This window comes from Sus scrofa, chromosome 1 (genome assembly GCF_000003025.6).
Source record: "Sus scrofa isolate TJ Tabasco breed Duroc chromosome 1, Sscrofa11.1, whole genome shotgun sequence".
In the NCBI taxonomy this organism is placed as follows: domain Eukaryota; kingdom Metazoa; phylum Chordata; class Mammalia; order Artiodactyla; family Suidae; genus Sus; species Sus scrofa.
In genome coordinates, this window is record NC_010443.5 from 54,301,156 (window position 1) to 54,322,899 (window position 21,744).

A 21,744-nucleotide genomic window follows, 5' to 3' on the forward strand; every position below is an offset into this window, starting at 1 on the left:
AAAAAAAGAAAAGAAGATATCCTTACTGGGAAAGTCTGCCTCAGTCTCTCCTGTTGTAGCCTCTATCTTGCAACAGGCACCATCAGCCTTATATTCCTTCCAGAAATCAGGAAGTCATCTTGTGGTCTGTGAATGGACTCCAACCCACTCAAACTTCAACCACAGGACTGGAGTCTGTGTACCTTGGAGCACAGGCCCCGTTTCAGAAAACTTTGAGTAAGTGTTTATCTGGTTCTAGTTTATCCCCATCAGGAGGATGGCATGGCCCAGAAGAAAGCCAGCTTCAGGTGTGTAATCCAGTTCTAGCCCCTGTGAGCTGTGTAACTCAGGCAAGTTACATAGCTGAGGCTACTGGTCTGGGTCTAATTCCTTCATCAGTACAAAGAGAGAGGTGTTCCCACTGTGGGGAGGTAGATTAAGAATCTGACTGCAGCAACTTGGGTTGCTGCGGAGGCATGGGCTTGATCCCCAGCCTGACACAATGGGTTAAGGATTAGGTATCACCACAGCCGTGGCTCAGAGCTGATCCCTGTCCTGGGAACGTCCATATGCCACAAGTGTGGCCAAAAAAAACCAAAAACAAAAACAAAAAAACAAAAAACAAACCAAAAAAATCACTACAGAGACAAACACACTTCACAAGGTTTTGAAACAACAGAAAAGAAATCACTCTTTAAAGTAACTGAGAAGGTTCTTGGATACTTGTAGTATCTCAAGAATCTTGGTTCCTCTCCCTTTCTAGCCCCTTTGTTCACATGCCACTGTGAGGAGTTGCAGTTCTGAGGACTTTCTGGGCAAGGAGGGGGCAGGAACGGTCTTACCAGAGCTGATCTTCAGGCCAGCTCTGAGCAGTGACCCTTACTTATATCACGCCCCACAGTGGCCTTGAGCCATGGAACACTGACTAATTCCTTCCTCCAAGGTGGATCTTCTAAATCTGCAGCTCTGGATAAGACCCACCCACTGCACTCCAAGCCAGATAACTTGGTGGATATTGTGCCCAGTGATTTAGCAATTTGTTTCCAATCAACCAATTTCATTTGAGGAAAGAAAGAATTTACTAAACAAAGTGGCCAGAGAACAAAGGATGTCACACGTTCTTTCCCAGCAAACACCGCCTGGAGCTGGAACCATGCTCCCTAGATCCAAGGACACACGGCCAAGCTCACAGGGCCCTGGCCAAGTGTCCAAAATCACACACCAGCTCACACCACAAGGTCTGTACACTCACCCTTGAGTTCTCAGATTAATAATGAAATTATTATGGCATTGGCTCCTTGGCCTCCACAGCTCTGACTCAGAAATCTGGTTTCCTCACCTCCTTCAGGAGTGGTGAGTCACTCGGCCCCTCACAAGAGCCTCTTGGGTAGCTGCACCCATGCTACCCCACGCTGCTCCATGGTGGCCTTGCTCCCTGCACTTCTGAGGCAAGGGACCCAAGTGGAATCTTCCCCTTTCTCTATAGTACACTCCTTCCCCCCTTTATCACCCACCAAACATGCCTGGCAGCTCTGGTGACTCCAGAGGACACTCTGCAAAGACAGAAGCCCCTCTTTCCCCAACTCAGAAGCCCATAGGCCCTGAGACCCACTTCAACACATGGCTGCATTTTCCCAGCTGAAATGAAGACGGGGCCTCTGTAGAGCTGTGCAAATTGCAGCCTGGTATGAGGTTTTATCCACCATGAGGACATGAGATGGCCTAACCTGCAGGGTTATGACAGCTCTGAATGTCAAGTTGTAGGTGTTCTACATTCTAAAGTCACACAAAGAATTTCACCTATTTTGAAGGTGTTCTATGATGGTAAGTTCCCATCTCCACCAAGACTGCCAACACACATCTGCATCCATCTGTCAGTTTAGAATCCAGTACCTCATGTAAGGTGGACGGAAGGCAGGACTTGAAGTCAGCAGACTGGGTTTGGCCCTTGGATCTTTGCCTTTCGTCCTTCACTGAACAGCTATTTATTGAGGACCTCCTCCTTGCCAAGCATAGGGCTAAGCACTGCAGGGATACAATGGTGAATAAAACAGACAAAAATCCCATCCTTTGGGGTGTTTATATTCTATTGGAAGTATACAGACAATAAATAAAATTAACAACTGTGTTAGCAGGTAGAAACTGCTGTGGATAAAGTAAAACCTGGGAAGGGGACAGAGTGCCCCAGGGTTAGGGCATCTGTAAGCAGGTGGTCAAGCAGTAAGGGAACAGGCCATGCAGATAAATGGGGGAAGAGCATTCCAGACAGAAGGAATAGCAAGGACAAAAGCACTAGGGTGAATACTGGGCTGGTTTGGGAGGTGGCCAGGAAGCCACTGAGGCTGGAACAGAGTGAGGAAGGGTTAACGAAAGCAGAAGATACAGTCTAACTACAAGTCTAAATTGTTGTGTAGCCCTTTTAAATCCTCAATGTCCTCTTCTGTAAAAAGGGACCAGAGGAGTTCCCATCGTGGCTCAGCGGAAACGAATCCGACTAGGAACCATGAGGTTGCGGGTTTGATCCCTGGCCTCACTCAGTGGGTTAAGGATCTGGCGTTGCCGTGAGCTGACAGTGGCATGGACCATTTCCCCACTCAAGGTGAGCCAATGGTTGCACTTGACCAGTGGTCCATCAAGAGAGCTGTGGCAGCATCCAGGGATAACCCAAACCCAAACTCAATGCTGGAGAGTGAAGAGTCATACCTTCAGGCAATCACATACCAATGCCAAGTCCAGACACAGAATCAGAATAGGAGTGAGGAGCCAGGAGCTCAAATGTGGCAAAGAGAAGACCAAAGCAAGAGATGCTGACTCCAAGCAAAGAGAGGCCCAAGCAGCACCTCAAGACTCCTGGGGCACAGAAAGAGAGGGGGTCGTCACCCTGGCTTACAGGGCAAGAGACAGGTTCTACAACAATTTAGGAAACAGGCACCCAATGAGCCTACCTGAGCTCTCGCCTTTCCTCCAGCCACATTTACCTACACCTATATTTTCATTTTTATCAAATAGTAATATTAATTCCTTAACAAGTCCTTTATGTTTGCATTGGACTTCATCTTTCCCATCTATTTGACACGCACAGCCACACTCCGAGGTGATCCCTGCAGGTAGCAGTCCTCCCATCGTACAGATGTGAAAACAGATCCCAGTCACACAGGTCAGCAGTGGGATTCAGACTGGAGTCTGGGTCCCCCAAGCACACCTGGGGCTGGGGCTTAGAACTCCCAGACAACTTCATGCTTAACACACCAACAGAGGAGTTCCTGTGTGGCTCAGGGGGTTAGGGATATGGTGTTGTCACTGCCATAGCTCAGGGTCACTGCCATGACACAGGTTCGATCCCTGGCCCAGGAACTTCCACATGTCATGGGCATGGCCAAAATATAACCAAACAAACATGCTAACTGTAAACAAAACTGTAACCTCATTTTCAGTGTATCATCATTTTGCCCGTGCCTTTGTAGAGACTGGGTTATGCTAACACAAGGTTGACTCTGATTAGCAGCTGAGGTGCCAATACATCTGTGCTGACTGATGCGAGTATATATCCCCACTCCATACCCACCTTCCATCCCCATCAAATAGACGACAAAGGGGACATTTCATTTCTAAGACAGAGGATCCCAAACTTTATAGTAAAGCCTGAGTCAAAAGCTTTCTGGCTTCCTATGAAGACAGGCTTCAGGGTTCCAACAAAGGGCAAAAGTTTTCTCCCTGAATAATGTCACATTAACTTAGAAAAGGAAGGCTGTGCTTCCCTTCACTGAAGAGAAAAATGTACAAAAACAGAAATGCAAGCATAAGCACTCATGCTTCATAAAATCCAGCCACCACCATTAGCACCACCCAAACACACCCTCTAATTCAAGTTGAGCTTTTGGTGTTTTCTCTCCATTACCATGGCTTTACTGCTCATTAGATTTGATTTTTCTCCCACTAAAGGTAGGAATTTGGAAGGAAACTGATTTTTCCCCAAGGTCCAGCCCCCTTCAAAGATGGCATATCTTTGCAGATACAATCTCTTAAACACTCAGCTGTGGTTTTATCTGAAACACAGTTTCTTCCACCTGCCTTTTCCCAAGTCCATTTTGAAGAAAATCCAGGTATCATCCTTAAACAACATAGGGCCCTGAAAAGGGTGGTTGTGATAGAACCCACAATTCCTGACTTGAACAAGGCCAGGAGAGAATGTTGTACATTTAAAAGAACACGGTTCCTGGACCAGATCCCACTCTCCAGCAGGAGGTTTTTACAAGCACCCTGAATGTATTCATTTAACACAGGTTATTTGCTTCTTAATAAAATATTGGCACACGTAGATGTCCATGGCACATTTTTGCCTTTATAAGCATTTTTTTTCCATCTTTTTGCCTTTTCTTGAGCTGCTCCCACGTCATATGGAGGTTCCCAGGCTAGGGGTCTAATTGGACCTGTAGCCACCGGCCTATGCCGGAGCAACAGCAACGCGGGATCTGAGCCGTGTCTACAACCTATACCACAGCTCACAGCAACGCCAGATCCTTAACCCACTGAGCAAGGCCAGGGATTGAACCTGTAACCTCATGGTTCCTAGCCAGATTCGTTAACTACTGCGCCACGACGGGAACTCCCGCCTTTATAAGAATTTTAATAACTTTTCTCTGATTGGAGTCCTAAGGGGGTCTGGGTGAGTGGAACAGGCGTGGGACCGTGACACGGTAGATACTTAAAGTTAACAGCTATTGGAAATTTTTATTTATTCTCTCTGAGTGTATTTAATGCTATTAAAGTTCTGTCTAGCAGTAGAAAAGGGTATAAACGTGGCCACTTAAGAAAAGCAATTTGGCCATTTGTGGCAACACTGCCTGATACTGCATTTTATTTAATTGGAAAAGGATGCAGGAAGTCTACAGCGAATTAAAGAAACTCGGAGTTTGGAGATCATATGAATTTTCTCCTCTATTTTCTTCTAATAAAATTACCATTATTAAGTAATTTATTGAGTGTCAACAACATACTAGACACTTTTTAAACTATTTGAGATGAACTGATTAAGAAAAAAATCATTTAAAGTCTTTTGGAAGGGCTCTTTGTGGACCTTCCAGCACATATGGTCAGCTGACAGAGTGACACTGTCATTAAGACCATCCTCCAAGAGCTGTGGAGTCAAAGCCAAGACCCCGAGTAGGCACATAAGGCTCTGCCTCCACCCTCTGGCCCTAACTGGCTCCAAACTCTCCTTCACCAATTCATCTTCCAACCTCAGCAAACCATCTGCTGCTCCCCAGGGCTCAGCATTCTCTGATTTCTCCACTGTTGGTATCCACTACTGTCCCTGCTTGGCACACCCTTCCCAACTGGTGTGCCTAGTGAGCTTTTTATCCCTTAAAACACAAGCATCAGATCCAGCGGTTCCACGTCTGGGTTTATACCCCAAAGAACTGAAAAAAGGGACTCCAAGAGTTGCACACCTATATTCATAGCAGCACTATTCACAACAACTAAAATGTGGTTGCAACCCAAGCGTCCATCAACCAATGCCTGCATAAAGAAAGTGCGTGTACATACAGTGGAATGTCATGCAGCCTTTATTTCTTATTTATTTATTTACTTTTTTTGTCTTTTTGCCTTTTATTGGGCCGCTCCCATGGCATATGGAGGTTCCCAGGCGAGGGGTCGAATCGGAGCTGTAGCTGCCAGCCTACGCCAGAGCCACAGCAACTCAGAATCTGAGTTGCAACCTACACCACAGCTCACGGCAACGCCAGATCCTTAACCCACTCAGCAAGGCCAGGGACCGAACCCGCAACCTCATGGTTCCTAGTCAGATTCGTTAACCACTGTGCCACAACGGGAACTCCATGCAGCCTTTAAAAGGAAGAAAATTCTGACCCTTGCTACAAAACGGATAAACCTTGAGGACACTATGCTAAGTGAAGTAAGTCAATCACAAAAAGACAAATATTGTGTAGTTCCACTAACATAAGGTTCCTAGAGTAGTCACATCATAGAGACAGAAAGTAGCATGGTGGCTGCCAGGGGCTGGAGGGAGGAGAGAATGGGGATTTACTGTTTAGTGGATATAGAGTTTCAGTTTTGCAAGATGAAAGTTCTGTGGATAGATGGTGGTGACTGTAGCACAAGAATGCTGGTGTACTTAGTGCCACTGTACATTTAAAAATGGTTTAGGAGGCAAATCTTATGTTCTGTGTGTTTTACCATTTTTTAATATAAAAAATTGGAAAATTAAAAATAGTAATTTTTTAAATCTCAAGTAGCAGCATTTCTGTGAAAATCTTCCCCATGTCCCAGCACCAACAGAATTAGTCTTCTCTTCCTCTGAGCTCCTACTACTTCCAGCACCTAATTAGAAATATCTGTCTCTGTGCTGTTCTCCCCTCCCAACAGGAAACTTCTTCAACATCAAAACTGTGTCTTTTTTCATCTTCATTTTCTGTGGTTGTCTCTAGGACAGTTCATGAATAATACAAGTATCTCCATCCTGGAGCATGGCAGGATGGCACTTCTCTATTGTGAATTTCTTTGGCCAATGAATCAATGTGCATTTGCCATGTACTCTTTCCTCTCTGCCAGAGAGTAGACTTCTATCACAAGTCCCAAGGTAAAGACTAGATGACCCTCAATGGACATGTAGTGAAAGCAAGAAATAAGCCATGTTGTTTAGGCCACCAAGATTTTATTTTTCCCAGAATACCTAATACTTTATTTTTTTAATTAATCAATGAATTTATTACATTTATAGCTGTACAATGATCATCACAATCCAATTTTAGAGGATTTCAATCCCACATCCCCAGTGCATCCCCCCACGCCCACAACCTGTCTCCTTAGGAAACCATAAGTTTTTCAAAGTCTGTGAGTCAATATCTGTTCTGCAAAAAGTTCATTCTGTCCTTTTTTCAGAATCCACGTCAGTGATAGCATTTGATGTTGGTGTCTCATTGTCTGACTAACTTCATTGAGCATGGTAATTTCTAGGTCCATCCATGTTGCTAAAAATGACAGTATTTCGTTCCTTTTAATGGCTGAGTAATATTCCATTGTGTATATGTACCACATCTTCTGGATCCACTCCTCTGTCGATGGACATTTAGGTTGTTTCCATGTCTTGGCTATTGAAAAGAGTGCTGCAATGAACATCAGAGTACATGTGTCTTTGCGAGTCATGGTTTTCTCTGGATAGATGTCCAGGAGTGGGACTGCTAGATCAAATGGTAGTTCTATGTTTAGTTTTCTGAGGCATGTCCATACTGTTTTTCTCAGTGGTTGCATCAATTTACAAGCCCATCAACAGTGTACTATGGTTCCTTTTTCTCCACACCCTCTCCAGCACTTATTGTTTGTAGACATTTGGATGATGGGCATTCTGGCTGGTGGAAGGTGGTACCTCATAGTGGTTTTGATGTGCATTTCTCTAATAATGAGTGATGTTGAACATCTTTTCATGTGTTTTTTTGGCCATCTGTATGTCTTCTTTGGAGAACTGTCTGTTTAGATCTTCTGCCCATTTTTTGATGGGGTTGCTTGTTTTTTGTTTTGTTTTGTTTTGTTTGTTTGTTTTTGGTATGGAGCTGCAAAAGATGTTTATAAATTTTGGAGATGAATCCCTTGTCAGTTGATTCATTTGCAAATATTTTCTCCCATTCTGTGGGTTGTCTTTTCACTTTGTTTAGGGTTTCCTTTGCTGTGCAGAAACTTTTAAGTTTAATTAAATCCCATTTGTTTAGTTTTGTTTTTACCGTCATTACTCTAAGAGGTGGATCTGAGAAGATGTTGCTGTTGTTTATGTCGGATAGTGTTTGGCCTACATTTTCCTCTAAGATATTTATAGTATCTGGTCTTATATCTAGGTCTTTAATCCATGTTGAGTTTATTTTTGTGTATGGCATTAGGAATTGTTCTAATTTCATTTTTCTACATGTGACCATCCAGTTTTCCCAGTACCACTCATTGAACAGGCTGTCTTTTCTCCATTGTCATAGATTAGTTGGCTGTAGGTGCACGGGTTTAATTCTGGGCTTTGTCATAGATTAGTTGGCTGTAGGTGCATGGGTTTAATTCTGGGCTTTCTATCCTGTTCCACTGATCTATATTTCTGTCTTTGTGCCAGTACCATAGAGTTTTGATGACTGTAGCTTTGTAGTATAGTCTGAAGTCAGGGAGCCTGATTCCTCCAGCTCCATTTTTCTTTTTCAGGATATCTTTGGCTATTCTGGGTCTTTTGCACTTCCAAACAAATTTTAAAATATTTTGTTCAAGTTCTGTGAAAAATGTCCTTGGTACTTTGATAGGGATTGCACTGAATCTGTAGATTGCCTTGGGTAGTATAGTCATTTTGATAATACTAACTCTTCTAATCCAACAGCATGGTATGTCTTTCCATCTATTTGTGTCATCTCTGATTTCTTTCATCAGTGTCTAAGAGTTTTCAGAGCACAGGTCTTTTGTCTCTTTAGGTAGGTTTACTCCAAGGTATTTTATCCTTTTAGATGCGATGGTAAAAAGGATTGCATCCCTAATTTCTCTTTCTGCTCTTTCATTGTTAGTGTATAGAAATGCTGTCGATCTCTGTGTTTTCATTTTGTATCCTGCGACTTTGCCAAATTCATGGATGAGCTCTAACAGTTTTCTGGTGGAGTTTTTAGGATGCTCTAGGTATAGTCTCATGTCATCTGCAAACAATGATAGTTTTACTTCTTCCTTTCCAATTTGGATTCCTTTTATTTCTTTTACTTCTCTGATGGCTGTGGCTAGGACTTCCAAAACTATGTTGAAGAGTAGTGGCGAAAGCAGACATCCTTGTCTTATTCCTGATCTCAGTGGGAATTCTTTCGGCTTTTCACCATTGAGAATGATGTTATTAGCTGTGGGTTTGTCATATATGGCCTTTGTTATGATGAGGTAGGTTCCTTTTATGCCCATTCTCTGAAGAGTTTTTATCAGAAATAGGTATTGGATTTTGTCAAAGGCTTTTTCCATGTCTATTGAGAGGATTATATGGTTTTTATTCTTCAGTTTGTTAATGTGGTGTATCACACTGACGGATTTGCAGATACTGAAGAATCCTTGTATCCGTGGGATAAATCCCACTTGGTCATGATATACAATCCTTTTAATGTATTGTTGGATGTGGTTTGCTAGTATTTTGTTGAGGATTTTTGCATCTATGTTCCTCAGTGAAATTGGCCTGTAGTTTTCTTTTTTTGTGGTATCTGTCTGGTTTTGGTATCACAGTGATGTTGGCCTCATAGAATGAGTTTCGGAGTGTTCCTTCCTCTGAAATTTTTTGGAATAGTTTCAGAATGATAGATGTTAGCTCTTCTCTAAATGTTTGATAGAATTCACCTGTGAAGCCATCTGGTCCTGGACTTTTGTTTGTTGGAAGTTTTTTAATCGCAGTTTCAATTTCAGTACTTGTGATTGGTCCATTCATCTTTTCTATTTCTTCTTTGTTTAGTCTTGGAAGATTGTACCCTTCTAAGAATTTGTCCATTTCTTCTAGGTTTTCCATTTTATTGGCATATAGTTGCATATAGTAGTCTCTCACGATCATTTGTATCTGTGACGTCTGTTGTTATTTCTCCTTTTTCATTTCTAATTTTATTGATTTGAGTCCTCTCTCTTCTTTCTTGTGAAGTCTGGCTAAGGGTTTATCAATTTTGCTGATCTTTTCAAAGAACCAGCTTTTCATTCATTGATCTTTTCTATGGTTTTCTTTGTTTCTATTTCATTGATTTCTGCTCTGATCTTTATGATTTCTTTCCTTCTACTAACTATAGGTTTTGTCTGTTCTTCTCTCTTGAGCTGCTGTAGATGTAAAATTAGTTTGTTTATTTGAGCTTTTTCTTGTTTTCTGAGGTGGGCTTGTACTGCTATAAACTTTCCTCTTAGGAATTCCCGTCATGGCGCAGTGGTTAACAAATCCGACTAGGAACCATGAGGTTGCGGGTTCGGTCCCTGGCCTTGCTGAGTGGGTTAAGGATCTGGCGTTGCCGTGAGCTGTGGTGTAGGCTGCAGATGCGGCTCAGATCCCGTGTTGCTGTGGCTCTGGTGTAGGCCAGTGGCTACAGCTCCGATTCAACCCGTAGCCTGGGAACCTCCATATGCCATGGGAGCAGCCCAAAGAAATAGCAAAAAGACAAAAAAAAAAAAAAAACTTTCCTCTTAGAACGGCTTTTACTGCAGCCCATAGGTTTTGGAGTGTCATATCTTTTGTCATTTGCTTCCAGGTATTTTTTAATTTCCTCTTTGATTTCTTCAGTGATCCATTCGTTGTTTAGTAGCATGTTGTTGAGTCTCCACGTGTTTGTGTTTTTTTGCAGTTTTTTTTTTTTTTTCTTGTTGTTGGTTTCCAGTCATACAGCATTGTGGTTGGAAAAGATGCTTGATATGATTTCAATTTTTTTAAAGTTACTGAGGTTTGATTTGTAGCCCAGGATGTGATCAATCTTAGAAAATGTTCCATGTGCACTTGAGAAGAATGTGTGTATTCTGCAGCTTTTGGATGGAATGTCCTATAAATATCTATTAAGTCCCTCTGGTCTAATGCTTCATTCAGGGCCTGTTTCCTTATTGATGTTCTGTCTGTATGATCTGTCCATTGCTGTAAGTGGGGTGTTAAAGTCCCCCACTATGATTGTGTTATTGTCGACTTGTCCTTTTAAGGTTGTTAGCAGTTGCCTTATATATTGTGGTAACCTAGGCTGGGGGCATAGATATTTAAAATTATTATATCTTCTTCTTGGATTAATCCTTTGATCATTAGGTAGTGACCTTCCTTATCCCTTAACATATTCTTCATTTTAAAGTCTATTTTGTCTGATATGAACATTGCTACTCCAGCTTTCTTTTGATTCCCGTTTGCATGGAATATTTTCTTCCATCCTCTCACTTTCAATTTGTATGTGTCCCTAGAAGTGAAGTGGGTCTCTTGAAGACAGCATATATATGGGTCTTGTTTTTGTATCCATTCAGCTAAGCATATATATGGGTCTTGTTTTTGTATCCATTCAGCTAGTCTATGTCTTTTGGTTGGGGTGTTTAGTCCATTAACATTTAAGGTACTTATTGATATATATGTTCTTATTGCCATTTTATTAATTGCTTTGGATTTGTTTTTGTTGCTCTTTTTTTCTTTCCTTCTTCTCTTGTTCTCTCCTCTTGTGGTTTGATGACTCTCTTTAGTGTTGTATTTGAGTTGATTTTTCTTATTTGTGTGTGTATATCAACCATACATTTTTGGTTTTCAGTTACTCTGAAGTTTTGATATAAGAGTCTATATATATATGAGATTGTTTTAAGTTGTTGTTCTCTTAATTGCAAGTTCATCTCCAGTGTCCTGCATTTGTACCCTCATCTTCTCATGATTTCTGATTTGGTGGCATAATTGTGCATGGATGATTTTGTATCTTTACTGTATATATACCTTTACTGGTGAGCCTTGTCATTTGTGGTATTTTTGTTTCTGGTTGCAGCCTTTTCCTTTCTGCCTAGAGGAGTTCCTTTAGTATTTGTTGTAAAGCTGGTTTTGTGTTGCCGAATTCTCTTAGCTTTTACTTATCTGTGAAGCTTTTGATTTCTCCTTCAAATCTGAATGAGAGCCTTGCTGGGTAAAGTAATCTTGGTTGGAGGGTTTATCCTTTCATCACATTAAGTATATCATGCCACTCCCTCCTAGCCTGCAGAGTTTCTGCTGAAAAATCTGCCAATAACCTTATTGGGGGTTCCCTTGTATGTCAATTCTTTCTTTTCCCTAGCCACTTTCAGGATTTTCTCTTTGTCTTTAATTTTGGTCAGTTTGACTAATATGTGTCTTGGTGTATTCCTCCTTGGGTTTATTTTATATGGTACTCATTGTGCTTCCTGGGTTTGAGTGAGTGGTTCCTTTCTTATGTGAGGGAAGTTTTCAGCTATTATCTCTTGGAATATTTTTTCTGTCCCTTTCTCTCTCTTCTCCTACTGGCACCCCTATAATACAGATGTTGGCACATTTAACATTGTCCCAGAGTTCTCTGAGAATCCATTTTATTCATTTTCAATCTTTTCTCTCTTTTCTGTTCTGCATCGACGATTTCCACTAATCTGTCCTCTACCTCACTTATTTGTTCTTCTGCCTCCTGTATTCTGCTGTTGGCTGCTTCTAATGAATTTTTTATTTCAGTTATTTTATTTTGCATCTCTTCTTGCTTAAGTTTTATATCGCATATCTCTTTGCTGAGTGTTTCCTGTAAGTTATCCATCTTTGCCTCCAGTTTATTTCCAATGTCTTGCATCATCTTCTGCATCCACAGTCTAAAGTCCTTTTCCTGGAAGCTAAGAATCTCCTCATCGCTTAGCTGATTTTCTGGGGTTTTTCCTTTCTCCCTCATCTGGGTTATGGTTCTCTGTCTTTTCATTTTTATAGCTTTTTGGTGTGGTCACCTTTTTATAGGTAGTAGAGTTGTAGCCTCTCTTACTTCTGGTGTCTGCCCCCCTTGTGGCTGAAATTGGTAGAGGGGCTTGCTGTAGGCTTCCTGATGGGAGGGACTGATGCCTGCCCTCTGGTAAGTGGAGCTGATTCCTATCCCTCTGGTGGGTGGGGCTTTGTCTCTGGGTGAGATTAGAGGCAGCTGTGCACCTGAGGGGTCTTTAGGAAGCCTATTTACTGATGGGTGGGGCTGTGATCCCACCTGGCTTGTTGTTTGCCCTGGGGCTTCTCAGGTCTGATGGGTGGGGCCAGATTTTCCCAAAATGGCCACCTCCAGAGAAAGGCACACTGATGAGTATTCCCAAGAGCTTTGCTTCCAATGTCCTTCCCTCACAACAAGTCACATTCACCCCTGCTTTCCCAGGAGGTCCTCCAAGAACAGCAGCCATGTCCAACCCAGATTCCCACAGAGACCCTGCTTTGCCCTGGGACCCAGTGCACATGAAAAATCTGTGTGCACCTTCCAAGAATGGGGTCTCCATTTCTGCCAGTCCTGTGGAGCTCCTGTGCACAAGCATCACCGCCCTTCAATGCCAGATGCCCCAGGGGCTCTTTCTCCCAGTGCCAGATCCCCATGCGTGGAGGTTTGATGTGGGGCTCAGAATTCTCACTCCCATAGGTGAGTCTCTGTGATACAGTTACTTTCCAGTCTGTGGGGCTTCCCACTTGGGAGGTATGGGGTTGCTTATATTGTGTACTCGCCCCTCCTACCTCGTGATGTGACCTCCTCTTTGACTTCTGGAGTAGGACATCTTTTTGAAAGTTTCTGGTCCATTTGGTTGAAGATTGCTCAGCATTTGGTTGTAAATTTTGTTGTTTTTAGGAGAGAAGTTGAGCTCCAGTTTTAGGCCACCAAGATTTTAGAATGCTTTTTTATCACAGCCTGGCCTAACCTATCATGACTGATAAATCCTTAATGCTTAGCACAGTCCTTATGATATGGCCATTGCTTGAGAAACTGTCCTTTAATGAAATGAGTAATTTAATTAATAACTTATGAGTTCCCTGGTGACCTAGCAGTTAAGCACTAGATGTTGTCACTGCTGTGGCTGGAGTTCAATCCCTAGCCTAGGAACTACTGCATGCCACAGGTATGGCCAAAAAAATAAATTAATGATATAATAAACAGTAAACTACCCCTATAAGATAAAATCAAATATAGAGAGTTTAAGTATATTTTCAGGTGTGTCTTTTTAGGGCAGCACCCACGGCATATGGAGGTTCCCATGCTAGGGATCAAATCAGAGCTGCAGCTGCTGGCCTATACCACAGCCACGGCAACATGGGATCCAAGCTGCATCTGCAACCTACACCAAAGCTCATGGCAAAGCCAGATCCTTAACCCACTGAGCAAGGCCAGGGATCGAACCTGCATCCTCATGGATACTAATGGGGTTCATTAACCACTGAGCCATGATGGGACCTCCAGTTTAAGCATATTTTTAATTCATTTAAACTTAGCTTGTAAATTGAGGTAACCACATTGGTAACCAGGAGACATAATGTAATAATGAATCTGAAATTCTATCTCCAGAGTTTTATATCACTATTTATTAATTATAACAATAATAGGTACCATGTATTGAGATCTTATAACTGTTGGAGATTGAGTTATGAGATTTTTTTTTTTTTTTTTGTCTTTTTGCCATTTCTTGGGCCGCTCCCGTGGCATATGGAGTTGCCCAGGCTAGGGGTCAAATCAGAGCCATAGCCACCAGCCTACACCAGAGCCACAGCAACGTGGGATCTGAGCTGCGTCTGCAACCTACACCACAGCTCACGGCAATGCCGGATCCTTAACCCACTGAGCGAGGCCAGGGATCGAACCCACAACCTCATGGTTCCTAGTCGGATTTGTTAACCACTGCGTCATGACGGGAACTCCTAAGAGGAAAGTTTATAGCAGTACAAGCCCAACGGGAACTCCTTGAGTTATGAGCTTTATGTGTATTTTTTTTAATTATATGGCTACGCCCTTGGCATATAGAAGTTCCCATGCCAGGGACTGAATCCAAGCTGCACCTGTGAACTACACCACATCTGCCGCAACACCAGATCCTGGGATCAAACCTGTGCAATCTCAGCAACCCAAGCTACTGCAGTCAGATTCTTAACCCACCGAGCCATGGTGGGAATTCCTGTATTATTATTTTTAATGCCTGTAACAATTTCACAGGTTGCAAGACTGAGAACTAGAAAAGGTAACTAACTTTCCCAAGACCACAGAGCAAGGAGTAAGCAGAGCCAGAATTTAAACTACATCTGTCACTTTTTTCCCCAGGAAAGCTCTTCTTTAGGTTTACAGAGGAGAAAAACAAGTGAAATCAGCAAGGAGAAAACATCACTCATCCATCTGGTTGGCAAAAATAAAAAACACTGATATCATCCGGTGGTGGCAAGACTATCAGAAACAGACTCTTACACTGTAGTTCAGAGTGTAAAATGCAATCACATTTCTTGGAAAGTAAATCAGAAATATCTATTAAAATACACACACTCTGCCCAAGAGCCCCACTTTTGGGGATGTTATGCTACAAGAAATATGTACAAATGTATGAATAATGATGTTTTTAGTGTCAAAAACCCGGAGGGGGAACAAAGGGTCTGTCCTGAAGGAAATGATTGCATAAAGTTCTTTAAGTCCATGCAGTGGGATATTACAACTATTGAACAGTTTGCCCAGAGAGATGTCCGTGATATACGACTGAGTGAAAGCAAGTGTCACAAAATGTTTATAATGTAATTCATTTGGGGGGAAACAAACCCAAAGAGAGCAACAGTAAGAACAACATGTTCACAGGGGATGTGGACAGACAGGCACCAGCTGTCAAAGGCGACACGAAAGGGGAGAATGAGGTAATATTTTGTCACTTTTTCTTCATGAAGATTTATTGTGTTTCACTTGGTTTTGAGATCAAAAATATTAATCTAGACTTTTTTGTGTGTGTGTCATTTTAGGGCCGCACCCTTGGCATATGGAGGTTCCCAGGCTAGGGGTCAAATCAGACCTGCAGCTGCCAGACTATACCACAGCCACAGCAACACTAGATCCAAGCCACGTGTGCAACCTACACCACAGTTCATGGCAGTGCCAGATCCTTAACCCACTGAGTGAGGCCAGGGATCGAACCTGCATCCTCACGGATGCTAATTATACTTGTTTCCACTGAGCCATGACGGGAACTCCCCATAGACTTTTTTAAAGATACGGATGACACTAATTTTTTAGACCTCAAAAATAAGTGAAACACCCTCGACCTGCATAAAGAAAAAGTGAAAATGTATTAGGTCATCCCTTTTTACTCCTTAGTACCACTGATACTGGGAGGCAAGCCCAACTCCTCTCCTCATCATCATGCTGAGTCCCCAGAATCAGATCAGCTCTCTGACAATGAGATTCATGTCCCAGCTGGATCCAGTGCCCAGTCTCCTCCCCTTGCCTCAATCCCCTCAAAACCAGTCACAGATCCTCTTTTCTTTGAGCAAGGTCCCCAGGTCATTGATTGGCACTCCCCACCCCAGGGATAGTGCAAGTCTGGCTCCCAAAAGATCATCCTGAGAACAATCAAAGGCAGTGCAGTATTCTGGTAAAACTTCTTTACAAAGATTAAGCATTAAGTGCTGGAGAAGGTGCAGAGAAAAGGGAACCCTCCTACACTGTTGGCAGGAATGTAAACTGGTGCAGCCGCTATGGAAAACAGTATGGAGGTTCCTTAAAAAACTGAAAGTAGGGTTACCATATGATCCAGCAAGCCCACTCCTGGGCATATATCCAAAAAAGATGAAAACTATAATTCAAAAAGAGACATGCACCCCAATGTTACTGCAGCACTATTAACAAAAGCCAAGACATGAAAGCAACCTAAATATCCATTGACAGAGGAATGGATAAAGAAGATGTGGTACATATACACAATGGGACATTACTCAGCCATGAAAAAGAATGAAATAATGCTATTTGCAACAACATGGATGGACCTAGAGATTATCACACTAAGTGAGTCAGGCAGAGAAAGACAACTACCATAGACCACTTATAGGTGGAATCTTAAAAATGATACAAATGAACTGACTTATAAAACAGAAACAGATTCATAGAATTAGAAAAAAAATTATGGTTACCCAGAGGGGAACGCAGGGAGAAACAAATTAGGAGTATGGAATGAACAGGTACACACTATTATATATAAATGTATAAACAACAAGGATTTATTCATAGTGCAGGGGACTATATTCAATATCTTGCAAAGCCTATAATGGAAAAGAATCTGAGAAAGAATATATATGTATGTACATGCATAAATGAATCACTTTGCTGCTCTCCTGAAACTAACACAATATTGTAAATCAACAATAGCTTAATTAAAATGTTAATTAATTTTTCAAGCTGAAGCATTAAGGCTCATTCCAACCTTTCAGTGGCTAAAAGTAAAGCAGGTAACAATTACACAAGTAGCCTCTTAAAAGGCTAGTTCCTAGTTTATAAGAAAGTCAAGAATTCATTGGTTAATCTAAACTAGAAATAATCTGATTAAGCACATCCCAGAAAAGATAAACTGCACGAGGAGTGAATTTTATTTGGAAGGTGGGGGATGGGTACTGATGGCAGTAACAGTTTTAGAGCATAGGATCCTTCCTGGAGTTAGAAATAGGGTTAACATTAGGGAGAAGGATATTGAACAAACAATCTTTTTTTTTTTTTTTTTTAATGGGGTCTGGTTGATTTTCTGTCCCAGAAAAGGGAATAATGTCTTTTCTTTTCCTCTGCCCTGCACCAAAGAATTAACACAGAACTCAGGGTACTACTGTGAGTTGCTCCCTATTAGGGGTTCATAAGCCCTTGAGAAAATAGTTGTTGACTCATAAACATTAGGAAACTACATATGCGTGTGTATTTTACATGAGAAAATAAGTGAAGGAATGACTATCTAAGAATAGAGCTGCTATATATTTCCATTAGTCAACATAAGTGCAGTTCCCAACAAAGTTTAGAACACAATTTTATTTTTTGCTTTTTTTTTTTTTTTTTTTTTTTTTGCTTTTTAGGGCTGCACTCACAGCATATGGAGGTTCCCAGGCTAGGGGTCTAATCGGAAATACAGCTGCCACCCTCACCACAGGCACAGCAACACAGAATCCGAGCCACGTCTGTGACCTACACCACAACTCACGGCAACGCCGGATCCTTAACCCACTGAGCAAGGCCAGGGCTCGAACCTGCAACCTCATGGTTCCTAGTTGGATTCATTTCCGCTGTGCCATGACGGGAACTCTGGGAACACAATTTGTTTAACCAAAGACCCTCTGCATTGAATGTAATCAATGGGTTTGAATAATATAGGAAGAAATACCAAGAAATAACACCCTTTATTTTTCCTAGGGCTGCTCCAACAAATGACTGCACACTTGATAGCTTAAAATGTATTCCCTCACCATTTTGGAGGCCAGAAGACTGAAATCTCAGGATCCTTGGGGCCACACACCTGCAGGGGCTCTTCCAAGCTCCTGGAGTCCCTCAGTCCTTGGTGCTCTCGGGTGTTTAGCTGTCCCACGCCATCCTCTGCCCCTTTCTTCCCATGGCCATCTTCTCTGCATCTCTCCTCCATGCAAATCCCCCTCTTCTTTCCTCTGTAATGACACCAATGATTGAATTCAGAACCTGCTCTAAATTCGGGATGACTTCATCTCAAGATCCCTAACTAATTTCATCAGCCAAGACCCTATTTCCAAATAGGGAACATTCTGAGGTTCCTAATGGGCATGAATTTGGGGGAGATACCATTTACTCGGTACCCCCTCCAACTGTGAGGCCAATAAACGTGAGTGTGGAAGTGACGTGGGTCATCTGCAGGAGTCCCCACGGGCACCAGTGAGAACGGGATGCATCCCACATCTCACACAGGGAGGGGACTATTTCCTCAGTCTCTGCAAGGAAACCATGATGCAAGCTGCCTCACAGCAACTGTTGATATGATGGAGACTTGTATCTACACAGAAAGATAGGGATGTTTGAGGCCAGGGGAGGGAGATTCTGCAAACCTCATGGTAATTTTGGGTACCATCCCAGAAAGAGAATGTTCTGGTTGTAATTACCATTATTAGTTACCTAGAACAGACTTTCTCAAACTGATTTTCACAAAAAAAGTAAATCTATGGAATGTTAATAGAATTAACTAACTCTCCCTCCCTCTCTCTCTCTCACATGCATACGCACGCACACACACACACACACACACACACACACACACACACACACACACACACCCAGGGACCTGTGCTCAACACTCACAAAACTCCATATGGGAGGAGTCTCCCTACGCACCTCCCTGGCCCAGAGGTGACCTTACCACAGGGGGTGGTCTGGGAGCCTCCCTAAGCAGCCAGCTGTGTTCTCCCCAGCTCCCTCCCCACCCCAGAAGCCCCCCTACTCCTGCAAATACACACATGTTCCATATGCTGACAAACTCTTAACAAGAGACTGAAAATGTCCAAGTATTTAGTCTCTTTCCATCCATGAACTGAAGGAAGCAGCTGTTCTCCTAAGAGAATATTATTCATCCTAACAAATAATTAAATTACTGAGTTCACTTCAAATTTTAAAATCCTGAAAATGGCCTTTGGAAACGTGGGTTCCATATACTCTGAAGCATTCTGACGTTTCACCTGTTTAAAGACTCACCAAAGGTAAAAGAGACATCTAGAGGTACCTCATTTAAAAGTCAACACTCCAGGCTTCCATGCATGCTTGCACACACACTGTACACTCATGGCGAGGTGCCACACGCACCTCTTCACTGCCAGGCACACCTGTTCATAAGCGGGGGGTGGGGGGGCAGGAATGAAACATGCTCAAAACCCTCAATATACTTAATAAAATTCCATCACCTTTGGGTGCACCTCTAAACCTCCAGAGTCCTGTCCTTACAAATGTTTGTTGGATGGATGGATGGATGGAAGGATGGACAAATTGATGGATAACAATCCCAGGAAGACAGAAGAAGGTTGTTTAAACTTTCAATGTCATAATAAAGTGCTTAATGAGCTCTGCACTGGACCATGACTTACACATATCCATTCTCTCTCAGATTCTTTTCCCTTATAGATTATCACAGAATATTGGGTAGAGTTCTCTGTGCTATACACCAGGTCCCCCATTGGCCAATTGTTCCATGTACCTCAGTGTGCATATGTTTACTTTTTATAAAATGAGACTAGGCTTAACTGTTAATTACCAAAATCATCAGCTAATTGGAGCAATACGTCTTTAGTTTCAACAAGTCCTTGTGTGTGTACATTCACGACCTCTATCTGTATATATATCACTATTCCTTAGCAGATGAATAAGATCCCAGACAACCCCAGAGCTCCATCTGCCAGAAGCATGGGGGTGGGGGGAACGGGCCAGACAAAGGCACAGTGGGAGACTCCCTCACAGGGGAGATGTTCCCAAGAGCCCAGATGTGTCCCCACATCACATGGCATCTGCCCAAGCCAGCAGGCACCACCAACCGCAGATGAGTCAGCCATCCAGTTTTCTGCTCTGACCTCTCCTTCTTGCCCCTGCTTTGTGTGTGTGTGTGTGTGTGTGTGTAGCTGTCCCTGAGCTCAAGGGACTTTTTGAGCTCAATGGCTTTCTGAGCACCTTTAAGGGAGATTATGAATTAATACCTAAAATGACAGGAAACACTGGAGTCTGCCAAAAATATCATCCAGAGGTAGGAAAAGATTTCCATAGGCCTATGTGCAAAGAGTGTTATAAAAACATACAACTATTGTGTGATACCTATCCTACTCAGCCCAGCTGTTACTAAATATTTTGCCATATTGTCCTCAGATCTGCCTTTTCAATAAGTAAAACTTTACAAAGTCCCCCTATCCTGATACCATTTATCTCCCTCCCTCCCAGGAGCAATCTCCACCCTGAAGTTGGCCTGTGTTGTTCCCTCCCATGTTTTATTTTCTCACAAGGTAATTATGTATTTGAAAACAGTATATGGTATTTGTATGAAATTTTTGGCGTGCTGTCTAAGGTCTTTTGTAACTCTGATTCTACAGTATTGTTCGGCTTCTTCTATTTTTACAAAATAAGTGAAGGGGCTATTTAAATTCTCTCTCTATGCTTATGTCTTATTGATCATGAATGAACCACTGTGGCTCATGATATAATCATATGGAGGAGCCATGCCTGAGTGACTGAGCAAAATTAAACAAAGCAAAGCAAGGCAAAGGGTGCACTGGAAAGAAATCACAGTGCAGATACAGAAGATATCCAGTAGAGGGCGACATCATCCAATCAAAAGTGCACATGTAGGGGCTGCTGCTTTGGACAATTAATTAGGATAAGCCTCCAACAGAATTTTTTAAATGCTGGAAGGAAAAATTAGAAAACACAAGCCTGATCATGTGAATTATTTGCCCAAGGTCACAAAGCTAGTTAATGTGTACTACCTCTGCCTTCCAGTGCAGTGTTCTGGGAGGTCTGTTAGCAGCCCTCCAAAGGATTCTGCACACAAGGAATCAGATTAGTCTAAATCGGATCATGGATGATATCTGTACTTTTTATTGAACTTCGTAGGATCCCCTGTGCCAGTTTTAAGTCCCCATCATGTTTAACTGGACACTTCCTTCATCGTCAAGATGAGGTTAGGGCTTGAGGAAAGAACCAGAGATGATGACTTTACAAACTGATAAAACTACAAAATCATGCTGAAGTAGGGGTATTTTTAACCCCACAAAAAAGAAACTTTAAGTTCTAGTTCTTCACATTTGTATTAAACATACATTGACAATGTTGTGTGTGAAATTGCTAAGTGATATCAAAGGTTTGTGCTATTGACCACCCAGCTGGGACAGAAGATTAGTAGATTAGCAGGGTTTATGCCAAAGCCACAAAGAAAGCATCACAGCAGCCAACACCATAAAGCAGGGCTCAGCAAATAGGCCTATTTGTACAAGGAGTTTTCTTGGAACACAACGACCGTTTGTTTACACATCATCTGTGGCTGCTTTGGAGAAGCTGAGGAGTTGCCACAGAGACATGTGCTATCATCAACTGCCTCTTAGCCTACAAAGCCTAAAATGCATACTACCTAGTCTTTCACAGGAAATGTTTGCCAACCCCTCCTATAAAGCAACGCTGTCCGATAAAACTCTATGACGATGAAAATGTTTTATGTCATCCAACATGGCAGCCACTGGCCACATGTGGCCACTGACTTCTGGAGCTTGAGGCATAAGGGGGTTCTGATGCCTCTGTGGCTGTCACCACCCCCCCCTTGATTATCCTCCCCAGACTAGAG

General features: G+C 42.4%; 1 long non-coding RNA gene across 8 annotated transcripts in view; it reads right to left on the reverse strand.

Moving 5' to 3' along the window:
- Positions 1-21,744, reverse strand: part of LOC102157437 — a 385,071-nt gene that overhangs the window by 285,227 nt on the left and 78,100 nt on the right. For all 8 annotated transcript variants that reach the window (XR_002343406.1, XR_002343403.1, XR_002343413.1 and 5 more), the window contains exon 2: positions 17,879-18,073. This is a non-coding gene — a long non-coding RNA (uncharacterized LOC102157437). The remainder of the gene's footprint in view (positions 1-17,878; positions 18,074-21,744) is intronic.